This window comes from Convolutriloba macropyga, chromosome 7 (assembly GCF_964194025.1).
Source record: "Convolutriloba macropyga chromosome 7, txConMacr16.3, whole genome shotgun sequence".
NCBI classification, from domain to species: Eukaryota; Metazoa; Xenacoelomorpha; order Acoela; family Convolutidae; genus Convolutriloba; species Convolutriloba macropyga.
Genome location: NC_134474.1, coordinates 20,618,087 through 20,633,996, shown reverse-complemented (window position 1 = coordinate 20,633,996; position 15,910 = coordinate 20,618,087). Strand labels below are relative to the sequence as shown.

At 36.1% G+C, this 15,910-nt stretch overlaps 1 protein-coding gene across 2 annotated transcripts in view; it reads left to right on the top strand.

Annotated features, from left to right (window-relative positions):
• Positions 1-15,910, top strand: part of LOC142342687 (uncharacterized) — a 59,745-nt gene that overhangs the window by 27,805 nt on the left and 16,030 nt on the right. The window contains exon 1 of one of the 2 annotated variants that reach the window (XM_075394180.1): positions 14,982-15,020. The exons of the other annotated variant lie outside the window; for it this stretch is intronic. The gene's annotated coding sequence lies outside the window, so the exon portion shown is untranslated. Of the gene's footprint in view, positions 1-14,981; positions 15,021-15,910 lie in introns of those variants that run through there. 2 annotated transcript variants of the gene reach the window in all.

Here is a 15,910-nt window from a genome sequence, read left to right as displayed (position 1 = left end):
AAAGCCATGCTCTAAAAATGAAAGTGCCTCGAATAATTTTTTTGAGCAGAAAAGCACGATTATTGAAAACTACTTTGCGTGAGTAGGTAGTAAATTAACAAGGTGGCTTCAATCAATAAATTTGATGCAAACGACTAGATAAAATCTTTCAATGTTTTTTCTTTTTTTTACAAAAATAGGGGCCAATAACGCCATTGCGTCCATTTCAAAGGCAAGAAAAATTACAGAACCGAATGCTTTAACTGAAATTATGTCTTTATTAAATCCATATCAAAAGCTCTCTCGCCATTTCTGTCTTTGCTATTCAACCAAAATTGACAGAATTTCTACAAAGGCCCTAGAGATAACGTCAATAAAGCCAATTTATATATATGTTGACGTTCAATTAATTCCGCTGCTTTTCATTCCCAAGACATCTCGGGTAACCTTGAAGTTCATGCCTTTTTCAGGCCGTAACCAACTTTTCACGTCTTTTTAAATAACTGTGCCATTAAAAAATCATTTTTTGGTTAACCGTGTCTCAATGTATCTAAAGCTGCCATGGTACTTGCGTATTGACTACCCATATATAGAGGATGAGCTCTAAAATTATTTTTCTTCTCCGCGTAGGCATTTGAAAAGGCTCATTGATGGTCAATGATGTCCTACCGGAACGCATTTGAAGTAGTAGTTTTTAAATTGTGCTTCTAAATTTTGTAGGCAATCGCAAGTAACAACCGGATCCGTAAACAATGTATTATTATGATTAATATTATTATCATTAGTATTATTATTACTATTAGCACTATTTTTATTATTATTACTTTCATTATTATTATTATTATTATTATTATTATTATTCTTATTATTATTATCATTATTATTAATAGTATTATTAGTATTTTCTTTATTATTATTAGTATTATTATTATTATTGTTGTTATTATTATTATTATTATTATTATTATTATTATTATTATTATTAATATTATTATTATTATTATTATTTTTATTATTATTATTATTTTTATTATTATTATTATTATTATTATTATTATTATTAATATTATTATTATTATTATTATTTTTATTATTATTATTATTTTTATTATTATTATTATTATTATTATTATTATTATTATTATTATTATTAATATCTTTATTTTTATTATTATTATTAATATTACTATTATTATTATTATTATTATTATTACTATTATTATTATTATTATTATTATTATTATTATTATTATTATTATTATTATTATTATTATTATTATTATTATTATTATTATTATTATTATTATTATTATTATAATTATTACTATTATTATTATTATTATCATCATCATCATCATTATCATTTTTATTATGATTATTATTATTAGTATTGTGGTACCCTGTGGTATCCCTTAACCACCTAACCTATCACTAGTGCAGTAAACTCATATTCAGTGAAATGCAGTACATTTGTAGCCTTCTGTTCTATGCACCTCTCAATCGTACCACGATTGATTATCTCAGTGACTGGTAGTTGTAACCTTGAGCTCAACTATCACGTTGGCAGCGAATTGCCTAATCGCAGTCTGCCCTTAACGTTAGCAATTAACAGTTGTCACTGAACGTCTTTTGAATTACCTTATTCAGCATACTAGGCCTATCGAATGGCGCAACACTTCCCGAGTACAACATGGCGCAGTCAGACAAAATAGGACGCACGGCTCTAGGACTTGAACCCTTCTGTGACAAACATAGCAGTAACCCACCAATATCATGGGAGAAATGGAGGAGTCAACTCGAAATGGCCCTCGTCGCTAAGACAAACATCGAACTAGATGAACTACTCCAAGAGAGACCGACGACAGTCATTTACCCCCCCCCCCCCCGAACCGGTAGAGGAACAACCCGCACAGAATCCAACTCAAATAATGGAAACAGAACGAATGACGAGGTACCACCAGACAATAGCCAAATGGAAAACGATTGTAATCAAATTGATCGAACAGGGGTCTTATGCGGCGACAAACCATAGGACATGGCAGATCGAAAAGCCAAATCTCTGATCTACCTTAGCCTTGGAATCGAAGGACGAAAGATGCACGCAAGAAAGTTTCCCCACACAAACGTGGAATCAAAATCAACAATGGAACTATGGGACGAATTAGAGCAAGCGTTCATCCGCCCAAGAAATGTAACGTTCGATAGATACCTTCTATTGACACGCAAACAACACCGACGGGAAACAATTGAACAATTTCATTCGGCACTCAGATCGCTAGCGGAACATTGTCAACTTGCCAATTTAGAAGATGAACTACTAAGGGATATATTCACCCCAAACATGATAGATCATGAGATACAAAAAGAACTGCTAAAAACAACCCTAACCCCAGAAAAGGCCCTCGAACTAGCAGTGAGTATCGAATTAGGCATCAGAAGCCAGTTAGCCATACAGGCAAGACAACCATTGGATTCTTCGGCAACCCCATTTATTGGACGAGAGGAACCAGTCATGGAAATCTCAAGCTCACGCTTCCGGGGATCTAGCAGACCACCTACATTACCGCGAGGTATGGGCAGAGGAAACAGCAGAGGCATGAACAATAACAACAGAGCATCCATCCACAACTACAGGAACTGCAGACAACCCTGGGATAGCAACCATCGAGCAAGATGCCAAGCAATCGGCCAAACGTGTCGTCGATGCAAGAAACAAAACCACTATGCGAAGGTTTGCAGATCCAACCTAAACAGACCCCAATCCGGAAGCTCTGTGAACAAAATCGACAACCAGTGATTGGACCAACAAACACAAGGCATAAACATGATCTCACTAAACCCAGAAAACCAATCGACATACGATGACTCAGCGGACGAATACTCAGTCAACATGATGGAAACACCGGACGACCCCACAACACCATCAAAACTACATATCCAATATAGTCACAGTAAGTTTTGGGTAATGGTCGACTCAGGAAGCTCCACTAGCATTATCACAGAACAAATGGCGAAAGATATAGAAGCCAGAGATAGCAACACGTGGTGGAGCAGAACGACAAATCCTGTGAAACTAAAGAGCTACACCGACACCCCCATAAGAAGCCTGGGAACACTCTACTGCGACATTGAGTGCAACTGCTGGAAGGCAGGACGCGCGGACATCATAGTGTTCCCGAACAAACACCGAGCGATTGTGGGAAGCGACCTGTTCAAACCACTAGGAATACAACTAAAACAACACGACTCCCCAAGATCCTCAGGTAAGAACGTCAACTCAATAGACACCCCTCAAACCTCCTCATTCAAAAAAAAATTAGCAATTAAATACAATAACCTAAAACCAGAATAGGACGATCCATACACCATAAGGTAAAATCACATTTTAAGTAAAACTACACCCCTGTCCATCAAAAAGGAAGACGCGTACCACTACACCTCGAAACACAAGTAGAAGAAGAACTAAAAATTTTACAGAACAACGGATATATAACCAAACTAGAAAAATGTAGCGACGATTTTTTCATATCACCTATCGTAACCACAGTGAAGAAAGACAAATCAATAAAACTAGCAATGGACTCAAAAACAATCGACAAATCAATTCACAAAAACAAATATCAGATGCACAACATCGACTGCCAATTGGACAGCATCGCAAAAACCATCACTCAATCTTCCGACGAAGGAGAAGTCCTATTCTCAACAATAGACCTACTCTACCCATACAGCCAATTACCACTCGATGACGACACAGCAAAACAATGCAATTTTAACATCATAGGCGGTCAAGCCACAGGAACATATCGATTCAACACCGGATTCTACGGACTAACAGATATGCCGGCAGAATTCCAAAAAGCCATAGACAAAACTTTATACCACCTATCGAACACATTCGGTTTCCTGGACGATATAATTATCGTCACAGGGGGTGGTTTGAGAAACCATTAAGAAAAATAATTCAAATGCCTAGACAGACTAAATGAAGAAAACCTTGCTGTAAACCTTAATAAATGCCAGTTCGCAAAAAATAGGATAACTTGGCTAGGCTATGAAATAGACCAAAAAGGTATTAAACCAATCGTCTCTAAGACACAAGCAATACTTAATCTGAAGCCACCCTCAACCCTTAAACAACTCATTATCGAAAAATCATTCTTAGGAAGCGTCCACCACCTAACGAAATTCATACCAAATCTAGCACCCCTATGTCGTGAATTCAGAAACATACTACAAAAAGATACGAAATACATATGGACAAATCACCACCAAACAAAGTTCGAAAACATAAAGAAATGCATACGGAACCTGACAGAAAACACACATTATGACACAAAAAGAAAGACTAGAGTTAAAACAGACGCATCAAGATCGGGCCTAGGAGCAGTCATCGAACAAGAAACTTGCAACGGATGGGAGACAATATCCTACGCCTCAAGATTTTTAAATAAAGCAGAAGAAAAATACAGTATAAACGAATCAGAATTATTAGGAGTTGTATGGGCGTTAGAACACTTTAAGCACTATTTATTAGGTCACCATTTCACAGTACAAACCGATCATAGGGCTCTTTTATCAATCCTTAAAGAACGATCAAGTAAAATCCACCAAAGCCGCCTAATCAGGTGGTACGATAGATTAATCCCATTCAATTTTACTATAGAACACATAGCCGGAACAAAGATGGGACTAGCAGATTACCTGTCCCGAAATCCATCCGAACCTGCAAAACCCCCAATCACATATGATGAAAATTTCATAATAGCTCAAATAGACGTCATAAAAGAAACACTACAAATCATACGCAAAAGAGGCAGACAAAAGAAACCGAACAATAAAAAAACACAGCACAACACAAAATCGACGAATAACGATTCGATCAACACTAAAACAAATACAATGGAATTGTCCAACGATTCCAACAATTCTTTACATTGCCAAACCAAACGACAGAGGGGCAGGCCCAGAAAAGCTAATGTGGAATCGTTGAACAATTCCACACTAACAAAACACATTACCGACAAACGCGGTATAACTACAAACAACTCACTAGACAACAGAAAATACAACCTACGCAGCAGCCACAAGACTTTCCAAAAACAATTAAACACAACGAATTAAGACGTCACTAACAATACGCAAGACACACAGCAAACGATTACACAAGCGCATTTGCCAATTAACACAGCTATTCTTCAACAGCCTAATTCAAACAAACAACAAAATTTAACAAATCAAATGGAGCACACAACAAATAGCCCAAATAGCGCCACCGCTAAATCACCAGTGCAGAAAACATCGTTCTCAATGAGAAACTACCTAAGCCCTACCCCAAAAGCATCACCTCGTACATCAGACGACCAACTCTCAAAACAACTGGAGAGCGTGTTCAACCAACAACTAATTGCAGCAATGATCAACAGAGATACGGTGCTACGTGAGATCAGAGACTGCATCATCAACGAGGACCAAGCTCGATGCAAAAGCCTGAGCAAGCAGATGTACGCAAAATGGGGAAGTCTAAGCGTCAACAACGGCTGCATACTGGTGGACAACAAACTTGCAATAACCAATATCCTGAAGGAATCGGTAATGGACGTCCTCCATGCAACGCACCCAGGAGCGTGGGGCATGACTGATCTAGGGCAGAGATTTTGGTGGCCATTCATCAACCGAGATTTAATCAACAAATCCAAAAGGTGTCGCCCTGTACCAAATTTGGTAAGAATCTAAAAAACTTAATACGAAAGACCGATTAGACTACTCTTCCGCCATGCTCTGAACCAAACCAAAAAATTCAATTAGATTTTGGCGGACCAATATTTGATGGAAAAGGGAGTGAAGTTTACTTCTTAGTTTGCATTGACCGTTTCTCGAAATTCCTAACTCTGAAATTAGTCTCAAACGCAAATGGCCCAAACATAGAAAAGTTTTTAAACAGATACATAACCCAACACGGGGTACCTAGAAACATTAGACTAGATCAAGCCAGATGCCTGAAAGGTAATAAAATACAACAACTATGTAAACGATACAACATTGAGCTAATATATGCCCCAGCTAACGGCCATCGCCCCATAGGACTAGTAGAACGTCTAATACAAACCGTCAAACGACAATTGGGCTGCATAAAACTCGACCCTAATCAGAAACCGTTTAATATTAAGAACGCTCTACAAAACATATCATTTGAACTACGCACATGCAGAAAGAAAAATTCAAAACTTTCCCCTTTTGAAGCCCACTATGGAAGAAAAGCGAACACCGCACTAACAAATATAACATCTAAACCAAATATCAAAAACTTAAATTGGTCAAACACTTTAAAATACTATTTAGATGACAACATCATAGGAGAAGAGGAACTCATCAGTCAAATGACAATTATGACGCGGATCTGGATAGTGATGCCGAAGTAAAAGCAACGAAACAACGGAAGCTACAGGAGACCAAAGATGACGAAGGCGAAGTACCCCGCATCATCAAACTCCCAGCCGCCAACTTCGAAGAACCACTAGCCAGAAACAGCCCCCGAATCCAACTAGCTCACAAATCTCTTGCCGCCTCGCGAATTAAGAAGCAACTGCAAGGACTCTATGAGGCTATTCCGGAGGGGGCAGCACTCGTCAAAACAACTGACAGCACAGTAACGATCAAAGTACCAGGCCAGCAGGACACCGTCCTCAATAAATCTGATATCGCAAAGTTCGGCACGCCAGAGTAACGCCACATGCCTCTCATTAATTTCGCCGCCAGAAAGACCGTGCGCAATCATCATGCAAAATTTATACAGAGCATAGAATCACACGCACAAGACGTCAAAAACAAGATCGTCGGCCGACGAGCCATTCGCAAAAGAGCACCCCAAACGTCGGACTTAGACAACAAGGCAAAAGCTAACCTCGCAAAGGTCAACCGCATCAGAATCCCACCTAATCGATGCTATCAGCCATCACCCCAAAAAGGGATCGCCTAAAAAAGAAAAATCTCGACGGCATCATCACAAGATTCAGCAGACGAACAGTGCGACGAACCCCACGAGTCCGATACTAGCCAAGATTACAAGGCCGCCCCCAAACAACACGAAAGCACATCACTAGTGGAAACGACTGGAGCATCCACCCGACGCTGCGCACGATTTAAACAGAAGCCGAAACGGTACGGAGATCTCACAGAATTATCATCCTCGGATGAATCGTCGGACAACGGACAAGTCCCAAAACAACGAAGAGGAATAAGCATTGGTTCCTATTCTCCACCCAGAACAACCCTTGCTGAAACCATGTCGCCACCGCCCCACAGCGTAATACCTTTGACTTCATCCAACCAAATCTACCCGACCGAAAGCATCGCAATCGCCCCCAAGTCATCAGCGAAGACCAAACGCACGGAGATGTGCTTGCGATTTTCAAACAGGACCAACCGGAACGCCCCCTACAACCCCATGAACTCTAGGCATCAAAGTTAAAAACCCAAAAACTCTGATCATAGCAAAACTCCTAGCTCAAACTTATTATGTTGCTCTGTCTTATTACTCGAAAGTATCTGTAACCATTAATTGTAGTTACAAAAGTAACCACCAAAACTTTAGTGCTCACATTCGCAACCCACCACCGAAACATATTCATAGTTGTTACTAGTTCTCATCACCCTAACGCGCTCACTACTTTACACTATTAACAACCTTTCAATTGTTACTAAAAGTTCATCGAATCGTATCCATGCTCAATCATCGCTAACCTTTATGTTATTTTGAAAATTCCTCTAGAGGGAGAAATGTGGTACCCTGTCGTAACCACTAACCACCTAACCTATCACTAGTGCAGTAAATTCATATTCAGTGAAATGCAGTACATTTGTAGCCTTCTGGTCTATGCACCTCTCAATCGTACCACAATTGATTATCTTAGTGTCTGGTAGTTCTAACCTTGAGCTCAACTATCACGTTGGCAGCGAATTGCCTAATCGCAGTCTGCCTTAACGTTAGCAATTAACAGTTGTCACAAAACGTCTTTTGAATTACCTTATTCAGCATAGTAGGCCTATCGATTAGCGCAACACTTCCCGAGTACAACAAGTAATATTATTATTGTTTGGGTTATAGAGACAAATTTTTCAAAATACACATAACTTTTTTATCAGCATTATAATTATCAGCAATAATTGAGAAATAAACAATTGACAAAAAGGGATGAGATCGGCACTCGCGCTTCTTAACTTCATAAGTTTTTGAAAAACTCTTTAAAAATTGCTGTAATTGATGCAAAAGTAAAATTGGAACGTGTTGATCAAAATGTTGTGCTTCTGCTCTTTTTACCTTATAAAGCTACTTTGAGGGTATATAAAACTTCAAAAACTTGGGAAATAAATGCAACGAAAAAAAATAAGACATTTTATGCCTGAAGTAAATGAGAAAGCTTTTTAACAAGACAGGAGGCTGGAAAGATCGGAGCAGAAATCTTAAAACTTGAAATTGCAGTAAACCGAAATCGGTAATGAATAATGCGTTGAATTGTGAACTTATACTAAAGTCTACGTACGTTGTGCGCGTATCAGTTGGCAATAACCAGTTGACCGCCGTATTGGCCGAAGGGCGTTTAGATGACACCCAAAACTGAGAACTTAAGCCGACTATTTACGGAAAATGCCCTCATAGTTTATATCTGAAACTCTAATTATGGTCAAGTGAAAACGGTATATCGTAACCGGTCAAATATACGGAACGGTTTTTATCAACTAGCGTAAGGAAGAGGGAGCCGCCACGGATAGGCCAAGCGGAAGCTACATGACCGCACACCAAATATAATGGTTCACCGAACTACAGATTTATCGACCAATGAGGTTTGTTGAAGAATAATTATTAAACTGTAGACCAAATCTCTTTTTTTTTCTTGTCGGCTAATCGCCTTGTTGATTAATTTTCCTAGTACCCAGTAATCTAACTGGCTGCGGTAGATTCAAAAAATGTCCCACAGGCCGTTTAGACACAACCATGGCCCAACCATGGCCCAACCCATCTAACCTCCTTTTTTGCAAAACATATTATCTCTGATATATTGTCCGGTTCCCGTATTTCAACTACATTTGATATTGCAAAGCATTTCTTAACAAAGCTTTGTTCGCTTACTAGAACTTCTGTTCAATTAGATTGGTCAGTTTAGTTAGTCAAAAAACAATTTTTTAGTACTTGAGGATTATAGTGATAATAAACTGAACAGAAATTTTATATAAATAAATAGGACAGTAAAATTAAAAGTAGTTGCTAAAACAGCTGAAAGTTTTCATTAATTCTTTCTGATGTAAATATTTTTTTTGGCGGATTATGTTCAGAGTTATTGTGTTATAAAAACATTAAGCGTCTATTTGAATTATTACATTTCAAAAAAAAAGTTTAATGATTGTTTATTTTTCATGTGTCTTAATTTTTTTGTACCTTCAATTTTGCTTGTATTTTTATATTTTTTTTTCAATTTGACATATTTCTGTTAAAAATTTTGTTTTTCAATCGTTATTATCTGAAATGAAGAGAAGAACAGTGCTACAAAATTTCTCGGACCTAGCTCAACGCTCCACATAAATTTTTTCAGTTTTCTTTCCAATTTTTTAAGGATTCCCCATGTTCTTCTGGCTTTAACATTGGTAATTTTGAAAAAAAAAATGAAATCCAGTCAGTGACTATGAGTTACAAAACACGCTTCACTTTTGGCTCTCCGATTCGTGAAGAAAAAAGAATTCGTCTGCAGTTAAAGGTCGACATTGCATATAAATTCCCCATTATAGAAGAAAATTGTTGAAACTCTCTTTATGCATAGACGATTTATTTTTTCTGAAAATTTTTGCGAGACAAACGAATAAAAAAACTATCTAAATTCTAGTACCCATCCCCATTTAACTCCAATGAATTGCTCAGTGCTTGCTACTTTGTCCTGCATCATCTTTGGTATAGATGAAATCCTATTTTCATTCATTTCGGGCACGAAAATATTTTGTAGTCAATATGACGGAATGACTGCAAAAGGGCAAAAAAATTCATAGAGGATAAATGTTCCTTCTCTGATGAAAAATGAAAAAAGCAAGGTTTAATAGAATCTACAATAGTCGATCAAATTTATGAATCGAAAAAGCTATATATGCAAAATTTCCGTTTTGTAATACAATACCGGCTGGCTGTTTATTGTTTATTTTTTGTCGGTTTCACTCGCCTTATTTTTATGAAACGTATTGTTGTGTTCGTCATCAAAATACAAAGGCTAATTCATTTTGTTGTTGAATTTCGAATGCGAATTTTTCCCCCATTGAGAAGGCACAAGGAAAATTAGTCGCCTTTAGAGCACTTGAGCAGTATAATTCGCAACCTTTTCTTTTTGTGGTAACAGAAATGATGAGAATTTGAGGCTTTAATTGGCAGAATGGATGGCCATTGAAAGGAAAAAGGGACGAAAAGACAAAAAATAATGGTAATCAGAGGACACTGTTAATATGAAAGTGCTTTGCTTCATAAAAGTAAAGGGGAATTGTGAAAAGTCTGTTTACTACATTACATTGAGCAACTGTTAGTTGAAGAAAGATACACTGTAGTATCAAAAAGCTACGTACACAAAGAAAATTTTTAAAAAGCTGTACAAACATCAAATATTACAACATTTTGAGTTCAAATCAGTTCTCTAATAACGGGAAGTTACGCTTTTACTTTTTCTAATATATGGTAGAAAGTTGATGAAGTTTTAGGGCAAAACTGGTAGGAAATCTGAGTCAATGTTTTGACCACTTTTCTTCCAATTTTTCCTAAATTTCTCGGTTTTTGTAATGCTTGCTTCACAATTGCCCATAAATTTTCAATTGGATTCAGATCGGGACTATTTGCCCACCATTCCAGTTCCTCTCGCTCTTCTTCTTTGAAGAATTTGTTGATAATCTTTGTTTTATGCACAGGAGCGCCATCTTGTCAAAAATAAGGTTTTGAAAAAGCTGTTCGTTTTGTAATTTTTCAACGATTCCCAGCGAACTAGGCCCTTTAGCTTGTTTGATCATCTAACAAACAGTGTCCGCTCATCTGATGTATTGTACCCACGAGATCAGTGATTGCTTGTGCCAAATCAAATTGTTGCCAAGAAATGTCATTCAAATCTCCGAACAGCTCGAACATTTCCTTCGCTAGGGACACCCTGAGCTTGTTACACTTTTGCTGTAGTTTGTATGCATAATGTATTGATACTGCTATCTTGAATTAATGCTGAAATCCTCTTGTTTTCTGACTATCAAAATTGGACATTTCCAATTGCAACAGCGTGGCAAACAGTAAATTAACAAAACAGCCTAACCTTATTTCTGTGTAAGCGGAGAAAATGAGAATGAAAACGCGATTAAAACTTAAAAATTTCACGCCTTTCTTCACGCCTTCGCGACAATCAAACGTTTTCAGCAGAAGTAACGCTCAAAGCCCACAAATTAAGCTGTACGTAGCTTTTTGATGCTATAGTGTAGTAGAGCTAAAGAAAGTTAATTTCAGATTATTTTTCCGTTTGAATGCAACCATCAAATTATTTAGACCACATCTGTGACGTTTGAGACTCTTTTTAATCTCAGACCAACGTTGAGACAATTTGAAAGTGGAAAATTTGTGTTGTAAGTCGTTGCTTATAACGTGATCAGATGAATTTTAACGTGTTCTAAAATGCTCTTTTCAAATTTTTAAAAATTGATTTTAAATCATTTTATCAGGCAATAGCAAACATACAAATTTTGCCCAGTTATATATTAAGACGAAGCTATATTTTTTAACACGCATAATAGTAATAAAACTAATTGAATTAATCTTTTTCCAACCTAAGAAGGATTTTGAATGACTGGCTTTTTCAACAATGACTGTAGTATATATGACTGTATATATTTTCAATGAATTAACTAACAGTAGATGACGGGTTGTACCCAACCTCCCATTTTAGCCAGAAAAATTACCCAATGCCAATTTACCCAATGACCTTTGGTTTTTTTCAAAAATCCGATTACAGATTAGCAGTTGCTATAACAAGGCTGTTTTAACATACTTGTTCGGTTGCGTCAGTTTTCCGATTGTGATATAAACCCATGTTCAGTTATGACGGTCCCTTTTATTATGCTAAATAGACGTTCTATTAATTTTAACAACAGTGTAAAAGAAAGTTGTCATTGGGTGAAATGACAGGCTGGGTATAATAGCATTGGACATAATGGCATTGAGTAAAATAGAAATTGGTGAATTGTCCTGACACCAGAGAGCGGATAGCTCTCGAAATCGGGGTAATCATGTAAAAAGATTAATTTCAACTTTTTTCGTATCTCGTTTCCGCTCCCAACTGCTTAGAAGGAATTCAAATTAAAAATTTAGATTCGTAAATTTAATACTTGATATTTAATCAACATTTCCCTGAATCGCACTCACATGATTTCCTTCTTTTCTAATCTCGAGAAGTGCGAATGTTAGATAATCTCTTACGATGCTTCGAATTTCTACCTGCTTACGATGTCACAAAATTATCTCTTTATTTTTGGCCGACATCAACTTCCCTGAGAAGGTGCTCTGGGGTTAAAGAAATTAATTCTATCGGAAATGAGGTTTCAAAAACTTGCGCAAGAAGATTACAAATAGGGCAACCAATTACAATGAAATTTTTAAAAGTCGTCGTAAAATTATTTTAGCGGGGCATTAGCAACTGCTCCAATTTTTTCATCGTCCATCAAAAATGGTATTTTTTCATCGTCCATCAAAAATGGTATTTTTTCATCGTCCATCAAAAATGGTATTTTTTATCGTCCATCAAAAATGGTATTTTTTTCATAGTCCATCAAAAATGGTATTTTTTCATCGTCCATCAAAAATGGTATTTTTTCATCGTCCATCAAAAATGGTATTTTTTCATCGTCCATCACAAATGGTATTTTTTCATCGTCCATCAAAAATGGTATTTTTTCATCGTCCATCAAAAATGGTATTTTTTCATCGTCCATCAAAACTAGTATTTTTTCATCGTCCATCAAAAATGGTGATAATGGCATTGACATTAATCGTCAATGTTCCTAATTAAGTAGTTTTCTTAAGTCGTTCTGTTTTTTATAAACTGAATAAAAGTCAGGAAGGATTAATTTGGCTCCTTTAGTTATTAGGCACACATTTTAGGGGCCCTTAATGACAACATGATGTTTGATGGTGGTTTTTTCTTCGGCAGATTTTTGCCAAACTGGCTCGTTTTTGGGGCTCGGAGAACTAAGTTTGTTGTAGTCTTGTGATAAGTTATTGGCTAAGAAGCAAAATAACAGCTCGCAGAATCCCTCAACTTTCCAGACTTTTCCAATTCATTTCAAATTGCTGACAATTCAATATTTTATAAATAACTCATTCCACAAAGGGCCTGTCGATTAATTTTAAATGAGGGTGCAGGTTAACAACACTAGCAGCTAATTCAAACAATTCGATCCCCCCAAAAATCAAATTTCAATAATTTTTTTCCAAGAAGTTAAAAATCAAACTTTTGCGAAGAATAAGAAACAATAGTAAAGCCTGCATATTACATTTTTGATGTAGTCAGAAAATAGTAGAAGCGAAAAAAATTGAGTGTTGCAAAAAAAATGTTGCAAGGTTTCTCCTTTTTTAGCAACATTCTACCAAACTGTTTATTAGTTTTTTTTTCACAAATATCTCAAAACAGCTCAAATATTCTCTCTCGTCGAGAATTGGGTTTCCAAAAAGTTATTTTTGCAGAAAAGTATGTAAACGATGAATTTTTCTCATTTTACTTACAAATTATTTATCAAAAATTGACAATTCTTTGAAAATTGCAAATATAGCAATTTAAAGAAATTTCAATTTTTAAAATTTTCAAACCCAAACCACCTAATGGGTAAAAGAGACGCGGCTAGTTTAAATTTAGCAGTTATTCAATATTTTAGTTTCCAGAGTGCTTTGTTAGAGCTATGTTTGTTCTTTGTCTCTATATAAATTTATTTTACGGCTGACAAACTTTTCAGGGTTTTTCCGCGTTTATCCAGCTGTATTCAGACTGCTTTTGTGATTAGGTAAGAAATCAATTCATTGTCTTTAATATCAATCGAAAGCCTCGGATAATGTATAACTTACGCATGAAAATAATTTTTTTCATAAAAGTTATGTTTTTCAAAAACTTAATTTTATTTTTTAGAAAAGTTTTTAGAAGAGTTATTTTTTAGAAAACTTAGAAGAGTTTTTTTAGAAAAGTTTTCATCATGCGATTAACGGTTTTTCCAGTTATAGGCCTCCATTTTAGTGCTCTTGCAGCGTATATTCTCCCATCATGGTGAACATGCCGTAACAGGAGGACCGTATTTTCGTGGGGGAAGCTTTACTGGTAAAGATTCCCATTAATATTAAAGTTTGCTTCGCGTTTTTCTTCAGCTGTTGCTCTCTAATAATGGGAATTTTAATAATGATGAAAACAAGGGCATCAGATGTGATAGATTTATGTCAAGTCGCGCTGGTCACGGAAGGATATCAAAATTGGCTAGCAGTGACAGCTGCTTAATATTCTGTCAATGGACGCTACTTTACACGCTTAATGCGAGGGTAGTAATGATGAGATGTGATTTTCAAGTACTTGTATTTGCTTAATTGTTGGATAAGAGGTATGTCGGTTAATTTGTTTGTATTTGTTACCAATTGTTTTTATCATCTTAAAAAGACATTCAGATTTAAAAGCACGTTGTTTGACCGAGGCTAATCCCGCTTCTAAATAATTTTTTATTAATTATTTTAATTTATAACGTCGTCGTTTGGCTTATTCTAGTTACACAGTTGCCTTGACGAGAAAACCCGGGTCGAATTTTCTTTGATCTCAAGCAAGGATCTTATATGATTTCATGCTGTCTTTACTTCCTTTCTTTGTAAGATCCTTTTATGAAACCAAAGAAATCATATATGTTCCTTGTATGATTACCAGGAAATCATTTATGACCCTACCATTATTATCAAGAAGCATGCATCTATTTTTCATAAATCTGTTATCTTTTATGTTTTTTCAATTTTTTCGGTAAGTTATTACCTATGTGATTCCCCGGGGTGACTTTGTGATCCGTCAAAAAACCCTAGGGTACAATATTTTTTGCAAGTTTGGCGCTAAATAAAAGAGTAAGGCCAAATACATAATTAAAGTTTTGATGTTCTCTGAAGCCTTTTTATACCTATAAATGCTCACTTATAAAAAGTATTAAGAAATGCATTTATCCTCAAATTTGTTTTTTAATATGTTTAAATTGCAAAAATTATTTTATAGAGCACGCAAGGTCAAGGATTTATGTGTCATACATGAACTCGAATGATTTCCAATAAACATTTTTATTTTCAATAGAAAATGAAACTTATACAGTTTTTTAGGCTTTGACATTTTTTGTAAGATCACTGCGATTTCTACGAAACCACAATGATCCTTGTATGACCAAGAATTCATACAAATCATATATGACCTAGGATGATTACTTAAAGTCATAAATGACTTAATACAAAATCAAATACAGTTGAATGATCGGTGACCTGAGAGGTCATAAAGGATTTATTGCTCTCCGGACCGAACTCCAAGTCTACATCAGTACTGTTCAAGCCTAATTCCAAGTCTTATTTCGTTTCCCAGTGCTCGGCAAGTCTAATTACAAGTCTTACAAGTCTGGCAAGTCTTAGCCCAGACTTAGATAACAATTGAAAGTTGATTCCCAAGTCAAAACCAACTTTTCAAAAAATTTTTGTATGAAAATTTCGAATTTCAAAAAATTTTGTTACGTGCCACGATTTCGGGGTTAATTTTCGGCCATTTCCCGGGTTGCTATTTAATAATGCCGGGGGCGTACCAAGCTAAGCTGTCAATTAGCAACCCTGGAGGGTCTGTGGGTCCCAAGGGAGGTATATTTGACCCAAATTGCCCTATTT